General features: G+C 38.5%; 1 pseudogene; it reads left to right on the top strand.

Annotated features, from left to right (window-relative positions):
• Nucleotides 1-13,602: 13,602 nt before the first annotated feature.
• Nucleotides 13,603-14,492, top strand: LOC104996388 (annotated as a pseudogene).
• The last annotated feature ends 3,703 nt before the right edge of the window (nucleotides 14,493-18,195 follow it).

Raw genomic sequence — 18,195 nt, 5'->3', positions numbered from 1 at the left:
AAAAAAAAATGCTTGTGTGGAAATTGTAAGCTATTCAGCACTTCTCAGGAGATAATCTTATAAATACAAGTTTAGTGCACTTGTTTGAAAACTACCCAGAGTGGAAATAAATAGTGTAACTTACATGACTCTTGAAAGCACATCGGTTTACTTTGTTAAAAAAATAAGAGATTGAAATTGGATAATGTAAGGGTTGTTGGAAAATCTGAAGTCTAACCTCTGAGAAGTCGTGTATGTGTGCACTTCTTTGTGTGTGTGTGCATGTGTGTATTTGTGTGTACATGCACAGTATATGAGTCAGGCTCTAGGCATTTAATCAAAGTGTAGATGTATGTGTGTCTACACACATGTAAGCATCAGAAAAAAAAAAAAAAAGAAATACACTTCTGAGAGCTTCAACATAAGGATGGATCTTATACCCAGAAAACTATGCATTAAGGTATAAGAAGTGTTTAATTTTTTAAAGATCTGAGATCTTCTTATTTTTACAGCCAGAGTTTATTTTGATACATGAAGCTCCTTTAATCCTATGCAAAGTTGAACAATAAAGAGATAACTGTCTCTCTTTATTACCCTAGTCTCTTAAACTAATGAGACTAAAGGCAACTAAACGTTGATTAATTTGCCAGTAGTCAGTTTCCAACTAAAGTTTGTTCACTCTCAAATCAGTTGTACAAAGCACTGCATTTAGTCAAATAATTCAGACTGAGGTTTTGTTTGGGAGAGGGGGACAAAATGAAGATGGTAACACTTTAACGAGCTGTTGAACAGAAGTGACTAAATGTCTTCTCTTCAAATCTTAACACTTTCTAGGAGTAAAATTCTCAGCTTCCAGCTGCCAAGCAAGGAGTCATTTCACACCTCCAGTCCTCAGTATCAAGAACTCCCTCCCTCAAACCTCCTCAGTTCCTGAGGTCTGAGCTGGTTGCCTGACCTCACATTTATGGTCAACTTTGTGGTGTTTTGCAAGCCTTCCAGTGGAGGCTTTCCAGAAAAAGTATTCTGACAGCAACTTGTAAGAGGGGACTTTTCATATCTTTCTCATAAGGTCCATTTCTCTGAATTCTTTATGTTCATTCCTGTTGGACCTGGAAATAAATGTGTCCATTCAACAACAAGACATTTCTTACCTGCTATATGCTTCTCATTTATAATACTTTGATGGGGTGGTTCTAGTTACTTACTGTTGTATACCAAACTACCCTAAAACTGAATATCTGAAAACAATAATGCATTATTGTCCCTTTCAGTCCTGAGGGTTGACTAAGCTCACTTGGACAGTTCTCACTAAAGGTCTCTCATGACATTGCAGTCAGATGGCAGTGGGCACTGGAGTCATCTTGACGCTCATCTTGGTTCAAAGCCAAGAAGGCTTCCTCCTTCACAGATCTGGCTTCCCAGGGTTTCCTCTTTCCTTCTTTCTACATAGTCTCTCCTCTTCTGTGGGCCTCTCCTTACGTATGGTTTTCTGACATGATCTTGGGCTGAAGATAGCAAATAGTCACACTTCTTCCACGGTGCTTGACTTCCAAGAGAGAAGAATGAAACTGCTGGGCCAGTTGAATTTGTTGTTACTTCAAGAAGTCATGCCTGACTCTATGACCCCATGGACTGCAGCACATCAGGCTTCCCTGTACTCCACTATCTCTCAGAGTTTGCTCAAATTCATGTCCTTTGAGTCAATGATGCTACCTAACCATCTCATCCTCTGCTCCCCTCTTCTCCTTTTGCCTTCGATCTTTCCCAGCAGCAGTGTCTTCTCCGATGAGTTGGGTCTTCACATCAGGTGGCCAAAGTATTGGAGCTTTAGCTTCAACATCAGTCCTTCCAATGAATATTCAGGTTGATTTCCTTTAGGATTGACTGGTTTGATCTTGTAGTTCAAGGGACTCTCAAGAATCTTTTCCAGCACCAGAATTCAAAAGCATCAGTGCTGGGGCCAGTCTCCCCTCAAAATTGACACAACATATATTCAGCTGTATTCTAACATTCAGAGCAGTCCCAGGGCCAGCTCAGATTTCAGGGTACAAAGTGAGACTCTTATTTTTGTGGAGGAGTGACAAAACCACATTGCAGAAGGGTGCTGGAACAAGCAATATGAAACTGTCTTCAGAAAACACAGTATGTCCCATTTGCTGTCTCATGGATGGAGGGCACATTCCTACTCTCTATTTACATTCCAGGTTGCATTTTCAAATCCTCAAAGTCTTCAGGTATAGTATTTCTTCTGTTACTATAATTCCCTCTCCCTGTTTCTCTTCCATCAAACTTGACTGAGTTCCTACAAATGGGCAGCCTCTCTGTTACAGTCACGTCCTTGAATTCAGATAATGGGGTCAGTTACACCATGTTGTACTAAAATGTTCTCTTTTAACGGACAGTTACTCTGTTTTTTAGAAGAAGGAAAATAATTGTGGTTAATATGGAATAGAATAAATAATACAGGAATAACCCTGCCATGTTAAGGAGTTAGTCCCTGCTCCTGATAATTTTGGCTAATGAATGATAAGAAGCAACCATTTGTTTATTTATTTATTGACAGCTCTTATACTACCTAGGGCTACTATGTAGCTCCATCGGTAAATAATCTGCCTGAAATGCAGGAGACCTGGGTTTAATTCCTGGGTTGGGAAGATCCCCTGGAGAAGGAAGTAACACACTCCAGTATTCTTGCCTGGAGAATCCCATGAACACAGGAGCCTGGCAGGCTACAATTCATGGGGTCACAAGAGTGGGACACAACTTAGTAACTAAACCCCCTAGCACTACCTGTACTGGAAACAATGGGGGGACAAAACAGGTCCATGTTGTAGGCTGATTTCTGTACTCCACCCCCAAATTTATATGGTGAAGTCCTAATCCCAAGCCCACCAGAATGCAACTTTATCTCAAACTAGGGTCATTATGTACATAATTAGTTAAGATGAGGTCATAAGGATGAGCTTTAATCCAAGATGACAAGTATCCCTATAAAGAGAAAAAATGTGGACACAGACACTTGTGCACAGAAGGAAGATGATGTGAAGAGACACATGGAGAAGACAGCCGACTCCAAGCCAAGGAGAGAGGCCTGGAAAAGATCCTTCACTCACAGTCCTCTAAAGGAACCAACCCTGCCAACACCTTAATCTCAGACTTCCAGCCTCCAGATCAGTGAGACAATACATTTCTGTTGTCTACACCATTCATTTTTATGGTGCCCTAATATGGGCTTCCCAAGTGGTGCTAGTGGTTAAGGAACACACTTGCCAATGCAGGAGACACAGGAGACACGAGCTTGATTCCTGGGAGATCAAGGAAAGATCCGCTGGAGGAGGGCATGGCAACCCAGTCCAGTATTCTTGCCTGGAGAACCCCGTGGACCAAGAAGTCTGGCAGGCTACAGTCCATAGGGGCTGCGAAGAGTCAGACAAAACTGAAGTGACTCAGCATGCACTGCTGCTACTGCTAAGTCACTTCAGTCGTGTTTGACTCTGTGTGACCCCATAGACGGCAGCCCACCAGGCTCCGCTGTCCCTGGGTAAACTACTATAGTCCTAATTCATAGAGCTTATCAGCCAGACATTAATCAAATAATTAAAAATAAGAAGCATATAATTACAAAATTGAACTCAGAAACATGAAACAAAGAAATGCAATTCAATGAGAGCAGAAACTAGAGGAATCTTTCTGAGGCTGGTGGATCAGAGAAAGTTTTCATGAGGAAATGATGCTGAGGTGGAAGATGAAGAGCAATGAGGAGTAAACAGAGAAAAAGCAAGACACGCATATCACAGGTTGGGGGAGCTGGTGATGTGGTAACAGCACCTTCGGAGGCCTTTGTTAACTGACACAGGATGCAACTGAGATACCAAAACAAAAGAAGTGTGGCTTTAACAAAGGGAGTGGGAGGGGCAATAATGTAAAATAAGACTGGTAAACTAGGAAGAATAGCCTTGCCTTTGCAGACCTCATCAAAGACATCTTTTAGTTTTACAGATCACTGAGAACCCCTTAAAGCAGTGGTCCCCAACTTTTTGTTACCAGAGACTGGTTTTGCGGAAGACAATTTTTCCACAGACTGGGTGGAGGGTTGGGGTCAGGATTATTCAAGTGCATTACACTTATTGTGCCCTTGATTTACGTTATTACTGCACCAGTCCCACTTTAGATCATCAGGCATTAGATCCCAGAGCCTGGGGACCCCTGCCTCAAAGAGTTATAAGTTGGAGGAGGTATGATCATATTTGAGTTGTGAAAATACTTCTTTTGGAAAGAACATGTGGGAAAGTGCTTGGGCCGGGGACAGGGAAGGAAGATCTGGACTCAAGAAGATGGAGTGCAATGGCCTGTAGGTAGGAGGCTCAGAGGGGTGGGAGAGAAGGCCAGCTGAATCCAGAAAAGGGTCAGGGAGACAGAAAAAGCTACCTGTGCTGTATGACATATTTAGGAAGAGAAAAGTATAAGATTTGCTGATGGGAGGATCAGAGATGAATGTGGTTATTTCTCTGTACCATCACTCAGAGTTGCTATTGGAAGACTCATTTTGAGGGAGATGCTTATGGACTTCTCGTGTTTTATGGGCACTGGGGAGCTGCAAGTTGAGAAATCAAGAAAACAACTGAATATACATGGAGCTCAAAAAGTGAACTCTGGGTTAGATATATAAATTTGAGGCTCATTAGCAAACAGATAGGGATTGGAGCTTTGCATGTAGATGGGATTGCTATGAAAAAGGGTACAAACTAGGAAGAGACCATGGCCTAGAATGGAGAGCTAACTAAAATTTTTACTTGTCTTTTTTTCTTTTTTAATTTTCCTATTATTTCACAAGGAAATGATATAAGAGTTTGTATCGTATTCCTTCTGACAATTTGCTTTTTTAAAAAAACAGAGGCCTCTGAAACCACATCTCCAAGTTACAGTACAACTTTGGGCAATTGTTAATCATATATGCTTTCATTAAAAAAAAAGCAACTGCAGTTGTTTTTGTTTTTTCCACTTCAAATTACAGAAGGAGAGAAATGTTTTCATAAGTATTTTAGATAAAAATAAAGCAAGAATTGATTTTGCTTTTCATAGTTTAACAACAACAACAACAAAAGGTATCTTTAAAAACAACCTATTGCCCATAGGGAGAAAGAGGCCTTATCTGATTTTAATGATGATTGGATTTTTTGTACTTACTGACATTTGGTCCAGGCACTATCTTTGAATCATTCCAATTCTAGCAGCACCACAACATTATTTGTGAGTGTTTATTGCCTATGTTAAAGCAGAAAGATACATACATGTGTTGTTTCCTTTTCAAAAGGAACTCACTGGGTTGTGCCATTTCATTGGCCCTTAGAAACTGTTAAATTATTTCTTTGTTAGTATGGACAGAAAATATGAGCATGCTTACTTCATCATCCTTTTAGGTTTCTCTTATCAAACTTGCAGACGTTCGTAGCTACGAAATGAGCATAGCTGGAAACAAAATAGGCGACTAGAAGAGTCAACGGAGTAAGCATTGATACTCCATCATTGGGGTCAGGTTGTCATACATCCAAGTGAAATATGTGCTGTGAATCTGTATATGCACTTCATTATTTTTAATAATGATACCAGTGATAGTGAAATTAGAAGAAAGTGTTGATTCTTTTTAAATTTGATAATAACTCCATGTAACTTTATTAATATACCATTATATATTAAAATCTGCATACCATGGGATACAATTTTATTACTAGAACCTAAAAAAAAAATCATCATTAAACTCTGAAAGGTTTAATCTATAAGAATATTCATTTCTATTTGGCTCTGAGAAGCATAAACGTAGAACCAGAGAACATAAGTTAAAATGGTAAGATCCATCTATACGATGAAACAACTCACAGCTCTTAAAATTAGGATACTGAAATATAATGAAATGGAAATGGTCAAGATATAAGGACAGTGTAAAAATAATTATATGGAATATCACTTCTGTGCATGCATGTGAAAAATGGCTATTTATAAAAAAAAGTTTGAAATAGTTTACACTGAATTCTTAAACTTAATAAAATTTAATTTTTAAGTCTGAATGCTAAATATACTGGTGATACATTTTCATTTTTGTGGCTTTTTGTATATTCCAAATGTTTCTAAATGAGTGTGACTTTTTCCAGATACAGAAGAAAACTAGTCTAAAATTATGGTTACCTTATCCAAAAAGATAACTATTCCTTTATCCCTCATCTACTTGCTAATATTTGACATCCTAAAACTAGAGATTTATTCATCTTCAATCCTGCAAAAGTATTTCCTAGAGAAGAGAATTTAAAAAGCAGTAAGAGTGTTTTCATTTAAGCTTAAATAAGCTCACTGACTCCTTCCAGAAACAGAAGTTTTATGGCTACAAAAGATTCTCCCTCATAGGACAACAGGCTCCCCATCAGGAAGGTGAAGTGCACTCAGGAAGGCTCACTCTGCGCATGGAACCTGTGACTTTTCACATTTTACCAATCTAGGGAGAAGTTGCAGAGAAGGCAATGGCAACCCACTCTTGCCTGGAAAATCCCATGGACAGAGGAGCCTGGTGGGCTGCAGTCCATGGGCTTGCTAAGAGTCGGACACGACTGAGCGACTTCACTTTCGCTTTTCACTTTCGTGCATTGGAGAAGGAAATGGCAACCCACTCCAGTGTTCTTTCCTGGAGAATCTCAGGGACGGCGGGGCCTGGTGGGCTGCCATCTATGGAGTCTCACAGAGTCGGACACGACTGAAGTGAATTAGCAGCAGAGCAGCAGGGAGAAGTTGACCAGTCTAGGGAGAAGCAATTTAGTAATGTAACAACTATGCTCCAGGTCTTGGCATTTAACAATTTTATCAACGGATAAAAGTGTTCGTAAGTTATTATTTGGTTTTATGCAGATTCAGATGGACACTTTACTTCCCACTACCTTAAATGTAAAAATAAATACAGATCTGAGATACATTCATATATTGCCTAGGCTCTGGCATCTAATTCTGTTTGTTTTCATTATACATTTAAAATAACCTGCACTATTGTGCGTCTCTTCCTTCTTCTTAGACATGTTCATCCTTTATTCATTTACATTGTGAAAATTCATTTTTGAGCAGGATGGCGTTCAAACAACATACATATTAGGTTTAGATAGCAGATTAAAGTAGAACTAGGCTACATCATTTTAAAAACACCCTATTTCTAATACTTTTATTACTCCTGATACTACTATGAAATGGAAAGCATTTGTTGACCATCTCTTAGGATTGAGGTACTTTCTATAATTAAATTACATATTAAGTATTTCATATATATTTATATAAATTAAATTAATTTCATATATATTTATATAAATTAATTTAATTTAATTTAATATGAGGTCCATAATTTGTTGTTGTTTGACAGATGACAAAGCTGAAATGTAAAGATTGTAAGCAATTTGCATTACTTTACACAGCTATGAAGTATCAAACTGGATTCAAACTTTGGTCTCTTCAACATTAAGATTCTACTTTCATCCAGTGTGCTACACCATCTACCTAGATTTTTAGAAGAAAAAAATAGAGAGACCCTCCACACTACCACTTTCCCTGGAATCACCACCACTAGCACCACCAACTAGAATGTGATGTTTAGGAACATTTTCAACAATAAGATGCATCACTGTTGCCAAGCTGTTTGCCACTCCCAACAGTTTTTTAATGACAGAACTTGAAGTCAATCGCAGGGTCTCTGAATGCAGGATGACCTGTGTTATCTAAAGCATTCAAATAGCCCCAAAGCCACTTGGAATTCTTGGTTTTCCTGGCATAGCTGTCAGTTCACAGTTGATTTTATTTCCACTGTCTATCCTAGAATCTTTGCAATCAAGTTATTTTAGACAATTGATGATAAAGTATTACTCAAGTCATAATTTTGGATAATTTGCCTTATTTATCTCTTGGTAGACTTTTTCAGTAGCCTATAAGCTTATACATATGAATGACAACCTGGGTTGAGTATATTTTCACTGCACTTGACAAGCTCCCTGGACCAAAAGACCTAGCCTGGGTGGGAATAAGCATGCTGAAATGTCTAAATTACTTAATCATATTTCCTCTCAATCAGAAATGTGAGTTCTCACCAGGTTTGTTGAATGCAATTGGCCATTTTAGTTAAGGCCCATCGAAAGGAAAGGGAAAATAACATTTTAAAGAATAGATGAATAATCTTATTGTTGTCATACCTGCACCCTCAGACAGGCATTTTTGGTTGTAAATTTGGTGGAGTTGAAGGAGAAAAGACAAGGAGACTAGGGATAGCCAAAGGAAAAATATATTTATATTTTTATACACAGTATGTTATATAATATACATACTGAAGGAAAGATAAACCCATCTGAATGCAAAGCTCCAAAGAATAGCAAGGAGAGATATGAAAGCCTTCCTAATTGAACAATGCAAAGAGATAGAGGGGAAAAAAAGAATGGGAAAGACTAAATATCTCTTCAAGAAGATTAGAGATACCAAGTGAACATTTCATGCAAAAATAGGCACAATAAAGTACAGAACATAGTGTAGACCTAACAGAAGCAGAAGATAAGAAAAGGTGGCAAGAACACACAGAAGAACTGTACAGAATAGGTCTTAATGATCAAGATAACCATGATGGTGTGATCACTCACCCAGAGCCAGACATCATGGAGTGTGAAATCAAGTGGACCTTAGGAAGCATTCCTACAAACAAAGCTTGTGGAGGTGATGGAATTCCAGTTGAGCTATTCCAAATCCTAAAAGATGATGCTGTGAAAGTGCAGCACTCAATATGCCAGCAAATTGGGAAAACTCAGCAGTGGCCACAGGACTGGAAAAGGTCAGTTTTCATTCCAATCCCAAAAAAGGGCAATGCCGAAGAATGATCAAAACACCATACAATTGCCCTCATTTCACATGCCAGCAAGGTAATGCTCAAAATCCTTCAAGCTAAGATCTAACAGTACATGAACCGAGAATTTCTAGATGTACAAGCTGAATTTAGAAAAGGCAGAGGACCCAACAAACTGTCAACATCCACTGGATCATAGAAAAAGCAAGAGAATTCCAGAAAAATAACTACTTCTGCTTCAAGGACTACACTAAAGCCTATCACTGTGTGGATCACAAGAAACTGTGGAAAATTCTCAAAGAGAAGGGAATACCAGACCAGCTTACCTGCCTGCCCCCCACCCCCCAAGAAAACTGGATGCAGGTCAAGAGACAACAGTTAGAACTGGACATGGAAAAATGTACTGGTTCAAAATTGGGAAAGCAGTGTCAAGGTTGTATATTGTCACCCTGCTTGTTTCACTTATCATGAAAAATGCCAGGCTGGATGAAGCTAAAGTGGAATCAAGATTGACAGGGAAAATATTAATAACCTCTTATATGCTTATGCTGCTGTGCTGCTGTCACTTCAGTCGTATCTGACTCTGTGCAAGCCCATGGATGGCAGCCCACCAGGCTCCCCCATCCCTGGGATTTTCCAGGCAAGAACACCCGAATGAGTTGTCATTTCCTTCTCCAATGCATGAAAGTGAAAAGTGAAAGTGAAGTTGTTCAGTCGTGTATGACTCACAGTGACCCCTTGGACTGCAACCTACCTGGCTCCTCCATCCATGGGATTTTCCAGGCAAGAGTACTGGAGTGGGTTGCCATTGCCTTCTCCAATATATGCTTATGACATCATCCTAATGACAGAAAGTGAAGAGGAAGTAAAGAGCCTCTTGATAAGGTTGAAAGAGGAAAGTAAAAAGACTGGCTTAAAAGTCAACATTCAAAAAATGACAATCATGCCCTCTGATCACATCACTTCATGGCAAATAGATGGGGAAACGATGGAAACAGTGACAGATTTTATTTCCTTGGGCTTCAAAATCACTGCAGATGGTGACTGCAGCCATGAAATTAAAAGACACTTGCTCCTTGGAAGAAAAGCTATGACCAACATGGAAAGCATATTAAAAATCAGAGACATTTCTTTGTCGACAAAGGTCGACAAAGTCAAAGCTGTGGTTTTTCCAGTAGTCACGTATGGATGTGAGAGTTAGACCATAAAGAAAGTTGAGTGCTGAAGAACAGATGCCTTTAAACTGTGGTGTTGGAGAAGACTCTTGAGAGTCCGTTGGACTGCAAGGAGATCCAACCAGTCACTTCTAAAGGAAATCAGTCCTGAATATTCATTGGAAGGACTGATGCTGAAGCTGAAAAGGCAATACTTTGGCCACCTGATGCAAAGAACTTACTCATTGGAAAAACCCTGATGCTGGGAAAGATTGAAGGCGGGAGGAGAATTGGATGACAGAGGATGAGATGGTTGGATGGCATCACCAACTTGATGGGCATGAGTTTGGGCAGGCTTTGGGAGTTGGTGATGGACAGGTAAGCCTGGCATGTTGCAGTCCATTGGGTCACGAAGAGTTGGACATGACTAAGGGACTGAACTGAACTCAGCTCAGTGAGTTCCCATTTCCCAGGGAGGATAATTGACACTCAGAGAGCCTAAATAAGGAAATCATTCAAATGTACATGCTAAGCAAATAGCAAAGATGAGATTATATGTACAGATCCTTTGGCTTCACATTGATGATCCTAATCTATATACCATACTTTCTCTATATCCTTACACATCTCAGAATTTTTCAAATTGTGCCTGATGCCATCTATATCAGGCTCACCTGGGAGTACATGCTTAAGCACAATTTCTACAGTCTTTTACTCAGTTTCCAAATTAGAGTCTCTGGGAAAAAAAAGAAAAAGTGAGTGAAAGTGTTAGTTGCTCAGTTATGTCCAACCCTTTATGACCCCATGGACTGTAGCCCACTAGGCTCCTCTGTCTATGGAATTCTCTAGGCAAGAATACTGGAGTGGGTTGCCATTCCTTTCCCCAAAGGACCTTTCCAAACCAAGATTGAACCCAGTTCTCCCACATTGCAGGCAGATTCTTTACCATCTGAGCCACCAGGAAAGCAAGTCCCAAAGATCTAAATTTTTAATTTACTCCAAAGATGACTTTTAAAAAATGGTACTATTTGAGAATTGGTGTGGCTAACAGGTAGGCTCATGATTTTGAGAATAATACAGTAGAAAAACTGTGATGTCATAAATCAGGTGACCTGGGTTTTAATCCCACCCTGCAATGGAGAAGTTACTTTACCTTGTTGGTCTATGTAATCCCATTTGTAAAGAGATGGTATTAGATCAGATGCCCACTGTAACATTTTGCAAGTGTTTGAAATAGACCCCCACAGTATAGGCAGTATTAGTTCAGTAAGACTAATTGTTTGCAGTTCTGGCTACTGTATTTCAAAGAGACTTTCACTCTGTGGAATAGAGTCAAAGTTGGCCAGCACCACAGCCAGTCAAGAGCATGTGGGTCCTTCCCTGGTTTTCAGCACTCTTCTAGGTATAATTAAAGATGGGTGAGTGAGGGCTGCCATTCCAAATGTGTCACGGTTGAAGCATGGAGGTAGATTCTTCTAACCAGCAGCATATTTCATGGAAGACAAGTGATATTTTCTATTTGAGAAAGCAGAGACTTGTAGAACTGACAGCAACAGCTCCCTAATCTATTTCAGCTAAGAGGTAATCATTTCCAGTCTCAGAAACTATTCCTGCAAATCCAACAGCACGCATTTCATTTGTGGCTCACACAACTGTACTGGCCTTTATAAGAGAAGTAAATAGGTCCTCAGTGGCTGCTTTGTATTGCCAATTAGCTAATCTGTTGGCAGAATCTTGCATCTGCATATGCAAATACACGTTTTGCAACACAGCGTAGTATGCTGGGACACATTTCATTGTGCAGACATTATTTTGGGAGCCTAGAATAAACTGCGGTCTTTATTTTAATTTGCAGTGACTTGTCCAGTGTTTTCCATACCAATATGTTTACTAAACAGGTGTTTGATATGTAGGTCCCAAAATAAACAGCTAATGAATATTCAGGTATGATGAATGCAATCACAGAAAGAGCCAAGAATAGACCATCAGAGTGCAGACTCCTACGTCCCATCTGTAACCATTAGGATAACAGGACTACACTGCCACTAGTGAGGCACAGAGTCATTCATTTAACAAATAGCTATCACTGCACATTATGTACGAGCTACTGAAATAGCAGTTTTTAATTTCAAGGAGGAAAAATTACCTGAAAGTAGAGAACAATTGCTTGGCAGCATTTATTCAACAAATATTTATTGAGTACATTCTTCATATGTGTGAGATACTGATACAGGCACTGAAGATTCAAGCAACAAAATATTTTTTAAAGTGCTAAAAATCATTTTCCTTGCAGAGTCTATGTTTGAGGAAGACAAAGATTAAATAAATATGAAATGTAGAGTATGATAGATTGTGATGAGTACTAAGAAAGGATGGAAGGAAGGATGGGACCAAGAAGAAGAGAGTGGTGCTGGTGAAAGAAGACTGATCAGGAAAGTCCTACTAGGAAGATAAAAAATTAGAATGTAGATTTGATAAAGATAAGAAAGTGAGTCATGGGGATGTCAGTGGGAACAGTGTTATAGGCAAGGAAAAGTGTTAAGTGCAATGTGTTAGGTGAGTGTCCAGTAAATTCAAAGAATAGATGGGAGGCTTCTCTGGCTAACATAGAATAAACTTTAAGAAAGGAGTCAGATAAGGGTATGCCCAATCATGTAAGGTTTTATAAACCATAAAAAATCTTTGGCTTTGACTCTGAGTAAGATGGGAAGCCACAGGAATTTGAGAAAAAGGTGATATCACTGAACTTTTATTTTAAAAGAAAGACATTAGCCATGGAGCTGAAAGTAGACTAGCGCAGAAAAGGGCAGAAGAAGGAAGTCCAGTGGCATGGGTGTTGCTATTAACAAGTCTATGGATGACGGAGGCATGGATTAGGGTAGGAGTGGTGAAGCTGGTGGGATATCGATGGATTTTGGATGCTTTACATGCAGAGCTAATATGATTTCTGGGATCACCTAATTTTCATTTTGGAATATAATATATATGCATGTAAAACATAAATGTAACATCTACCAAATATGTAAACACCAGGTATCCCCCACCCAAGTTAATAAACACAACACTACCAGCACTCTAGATGTCCGACTCTTTTCGACCCCATGGACTGCAGCCTACTAGGCTCCTCCCTCCATGGGATTCTCCAGGCAAGAGTACTGGAGTGGGTTGCCATTTCCTTCTCCAGGGGATCTTCCCGACCCAGGGATCAAACCCAGGTCTCCCTCATTCCATGCATACGCTTTAACAAAACATAAATGTAACATCTACCAAACATGTAAACATCAGGTATCCCCCACTCAAGTTAATAAACACAACATCACCAGCACTCTAGACGTTCCATATAGTTAGCACACTGGAAGAAAGAGTGGGTGTGCTAAGCAGAAGCAAGGGAAATATAAAAGAGACCCAAATCAAACTTTGTTGTTGTCGTTCAGTGACTCAGTTGTGTCCCACTCTTTGTGATCCCATGGGCTGCAGCATACCAAGCTTCCCTGTCCTTCACTATTGCCCAGAGTTTGATTTATAAAACAAATTTATAAAGATGAAAATTAAGGTCTTAAATAAAAAATTCACTAGATAGGATGAACAGTAGAATAGACATTGCAGAGTAAAAGAGAGATGAACTTTCCAGATGATGTCTTTAACGAAAAGGGATGGAACTACATTCTTGAGAAATATGATGGACGTCTTCCAACAGAGGTAAAAACTGTTCCTGCAGACTCTGTCATTCTCAGAGGAAATGTTCTCTTTACAGGAGAAAACACAGATTCAGAGTGTTACTGGCTAAAGAACTAGATTGAAACGAGTCTTGTTCAGTCCTGAAATCTAATTACAGTGGCTACAAATGCTAGAGAGCAGAAAAAAATATGGGCCAAATATTTATTGCAAACTTCTAATAATCTAGAAGGTATGGTATACAAGTTATGTGACTTTGGCTACAAAGGAGTCTCTTTTTATTTTTTATTTATTTATTTACTTTTAATTTTATTGTATTTTTAAACTTTAAAATATTGTGAGTCTCTTTTTAAAGGACTGCTAGCACTGGAGCTTCTGCTCACTTTGTTAATGTCAAAGGTATAGACGGAGTAGTAGGAATTACTTTAATTAAAAATATTATGGAACAAAAGATCCTGTTCCAGGCTATTCTGTTCTAGTGGTAGAACACAGTACCATAACAGCTTGAGGTGAAGATCATAAAAGGATGCTTTTGAACATAGAGAAATAGAGTTTTTAGCAGTACCTAGATCTGTGGTCTGCAATACCTATAACATTTATAACGTGTGAAAGAAAATAGTAGTTAAGAATCTAAGACATTTAATTGTACCAAAGTATGCAGCAGCACCATTAACAATCATAACTAGTTCTTGAAATTTTCTTGACCCTGGTACTAAAGACTAGGATATTTTAGGTAGGAAGCTCCACTACTGAGAACTCAAAGAGCTATAGGTTGCTTCCAACCTCATCTTAGAATTAGTCAATCCGTTGTTTTGTTGTTGTCCAGTCACTAAGTCATGTCCAGCTCTTTGCAACCCCATGAACTAACTACAGCATGCCAGGCTTCCCGTTCCCTCACTATCTCCCGGTGAGTCAATGATACCATCCAACCATCTCATCCTCTGCTACCCACTTCTCCTCCTGCCCTCAATCTTTCCCACATCAGGACCAATGGGATGGTACAGATATAGTAGCTTAAAAGAGACTGTGGAAGGTGAAATAAAGGAAGGTGAAATAAAAAATCAGAAAAAAAAATGGAGTATTGAAAATGCTTTCTTTGGTTTTGGTGGAAGCTTTGCTACAGAAAATAGCAAAGTAAAATACTTGAATTTTTCCTTCAAGTATAGTCATTTTTAATTACTTGGGCTTGGGATTAATGTCTCTAAGGATCCAGTTGCTGATTCCAACAAATGACCCAAATTATCTTTGCAAAGGACACCAGCAGGGCATTTTGTTGCATTTTTTAAAAAAGTAAAGGCTGTCCTGAAGAATGAGGTCAAGATTTTCTCCATATTGTCTTCAAGAATGAGATGACAACAAAAAGCTATTCATTTGGTGGAGTAAGAAAAAATGCAAAGGTCGATGTGGAATTAGAAACAGCATCTAAGTAGGCTTTAAGTCTGGAAATATATGTGTATGAATACAGATACACATACACATGTACGGATCTGTGTGGTTTCTTTGTATTTTGTGATACACTGCAGTGAAATTATTCATTAGTTTATGGATATATTGCCCTTTCATTTTCCCTTCAATGTTTAGGTGATCTCAAATTAGGAAATTCTACATTTAATCATGTAAAAGATTAATGCTAAAGTAAGCTTTTTGGCCTTTGCCAATAAATAGTAATTCAATCCAGTATTGATCTTTTTACAAGTAACAGAGCTGAAAAATTTCTGTATATAACTGAAGACTATAAAATAGACTTGCATAAAATTATCACAACTGCTTCATGTTTATATTTAACTTATATTTTTGTACAAGCAAGATTTTATAAGAAATATTTAAAGTTTCAATGTGTTAGCAATCTTTCCAACTTTTTCATGATTTTTAGGAATACAAACTTTTAAGAAAATAATGAAACTAAATTATTGCCTTTTGCCCATTAGCCAGCAAATAAAATGTGACCTTAACAAAACTGTGTCATTGTACGGTTTGAAAATTATGTCAGGACATATCCAATAGAATTACTAACCTCGATGCCTCTTGTAGAATACATATTAATCTTTCTACATTAAAAAAAATAATGGCTGTGACTAGAAAGCCAAGTCACTACATAGTGATTATATATGCTGGCTGTGATATCCTACCACTGAGACATCAAATTTGAAATGCAATTTTATATGACAGAAATTGCCTATGGCTCTAATATGCCAAGAGTTTTAAGAGATAATGTTTTTTTAGAGAGAAATTCTGCTTCCACTATAGATTATGTACATAAATGTAAAATTTGACAACATTATAAGCAGTGTGTTTTAAAGTAATTGAACTTCTGAATTTATTTTTCATATTCTATAGTCAACATGACTACAATGAATTACTGGAATGATTAGTAAGTGTACTTGTTTTAAATGTTTTGATCCTGTTATATTTTTCATTAAGATTTCTAAAAATTAAATTGGATATTAAATTTAAAAAGATTACTGAGCTTGAAGATATAGCAATAGGAATTGTTTTAAATAAAATAGAGAAAAAGTACTGGAAAAAATAAAAAGCATCAGTGAGCAGTGGGACAACTTCATGTACCATTATATATAAACATTTAGAATTAGTCTCCACAGAGAAGAGAGTAAAAAAAGGAAAAAAAAATGTATTAGAAAAAAATTGCTGAAAATCTTGCAGAGGATAAAAACTGTATACCCAGATTCAAGAAGCTCAACAAAACCTAAGCATGACGTATGGGCACTGCCATGTGTAAAACAGAAAGCTGGTGAGAACCTGCTGGATAGCACAGGGCGCTCAGCTTGGTGCTCTATGATGACCTAGGTGGATAGGAGGTATATATGTATACTTTTAGCTGATTCATTTTTCTTGCACCGCAGAAACCAGCACAGCACTGTAAACTGTGCTACACCCCAATTATAAATAAGTAAGTAAGTAAACAATTTTAAAGGAAATATGAAAAAACCTATTTTTGTTCTTTTGGATATAACATGTCTATTTGCACCAGAAGATTTTCTTTCTTCACTAGTTTCAAACAACTTGATTAAAATGCACCGTGGTTTAAGTTCTTTCATATTTCTTGTTATAAGTATTTTGCATAATTAGTGATTATTTTCATTGCTATAAGTAAAATTTTGCCCTATAAGAATAAACACATTGAGGTCCTAACACTGAGTAACTCAGAATGTGACCTTATTTGGAAATAAGGTCTTTACAGAGGTAATCATTAAAATAAGGTCACTACAGTGGGCTCTAATCAAGTATGATATCTTTATAAAAAGTAGAAATGTGGACACACAGACAGGAAGGCACAGAAGGAAGACAATGTGAAGACATACAGAGAGAATGAGATACAGAGAACTGGGGTGATGTATCCACAAGCCAGTGAATATCAAGGATGGACAGAAACCCATCAGACGGCAGGAACAAGCAAGCAGAGATTCTCCTCCATGTTTCAGGGGAAAAGGGCCTTGCTCACACCTCTTCATTCTTAGTAGCCTCCAGGCATTTAGCGTATGTGAGATCCTGGAAGTGCACTGAAATAAGTGAGACCAGGCAGTCCCCAGGAAAGTTGGACCACTGGATATTCTTGCCAATTCTTGCCCTCTCCAGGGAGAAGGCAGGAACTGAGGCCATTCACTTATTTGTTTTGTGCTAGAAGGGCTGCAGTAATGATCTACATGCTACATCAAACCACCATCTCTGTTCTTACCAACCTTCCAGTGGATAGACTATGTTCTTTTTAGACTATGTTTGGCACACTGAGATAAACAAGACAAAAGGCAGCCCTTAAGCAGCTCCTCTAAAAGTTGGTGCATTTGCCATGTGGTCCAACTCTCTTTCCCTTCCCAGGGAAAAGCTGTGAGTTGGAGTTTTGCATGCCCTTACTCTGTGCCAAAGCTTTTGACTGTGTGGATCACAATAAACTGTGGAAAATTCTGAAAGAGATGGGAATACCAGACCATCTGACCTGCCTCTTGAGAAATCTGTATGCAGGTCAGGAAGCAAGAGTTAGAACTGGACATGGAACAACAGTCTGGTTCCAAATAGGAAAAGGAGTACGTCAAAGCTGTATATTGTCACCCTGCTTATTTAACTTATATGCAGAGTACATCATGAGAAACGCTGGACTGGAAGAAACACAAGCTGGAATCAAGATTGCCGGGAGAAATATCAATAACCTCAGATATGCAGATGACACCACCCTTACGGCAGGAAGCAAAGAGGATCTAAAGAGCCTCTTGATTAAAGTGAAAGAGGAGAGTGAAAAAGTTGGCTTAAAATTCAACATTCAAATGACAAAGATCATGGCATCTGGTCCCATCACTTCATGGGAAATAGATGAGCAAACAGTGTCAGACTTTATTTTTGGGGGCTCCAAAATCACTGCAGATGGTGACTGCAGCCATGAAATTAAAAGGCGCTTACTCCTTGGAAGGAAAGTTATGACCAACCTAGATAGCATATTCAAAAGCAGAGACGTTACTTTGCCAACAAAGGTTCGTCTAGTCAAGGCTATGGTTTTTCCTGTGGTCATGTATGGATGTGAGAGTT

Source organism: Bison bison, unplaced genomic scaffold, assembly GCF_000754665.1.
Source record: "Bison bison bison isolate TAMUID 2011002044 unplaced genomic scaffold, Bison_UMD1.0 scf7180017864291, whole genome shotgun sequence".
Taxonomy (NCBI): domain Eukaryota; kingdom Metazoa; phylum Chordata; class Mammalia; order Artiodactyla; family Bovidae; genus Bison; species Bison bison.
The sequence above is the reverse complement of the archived record's forward strand: the minus strand, read 5'-3'. Positions and strand labels throughout refer to the sequence as shown.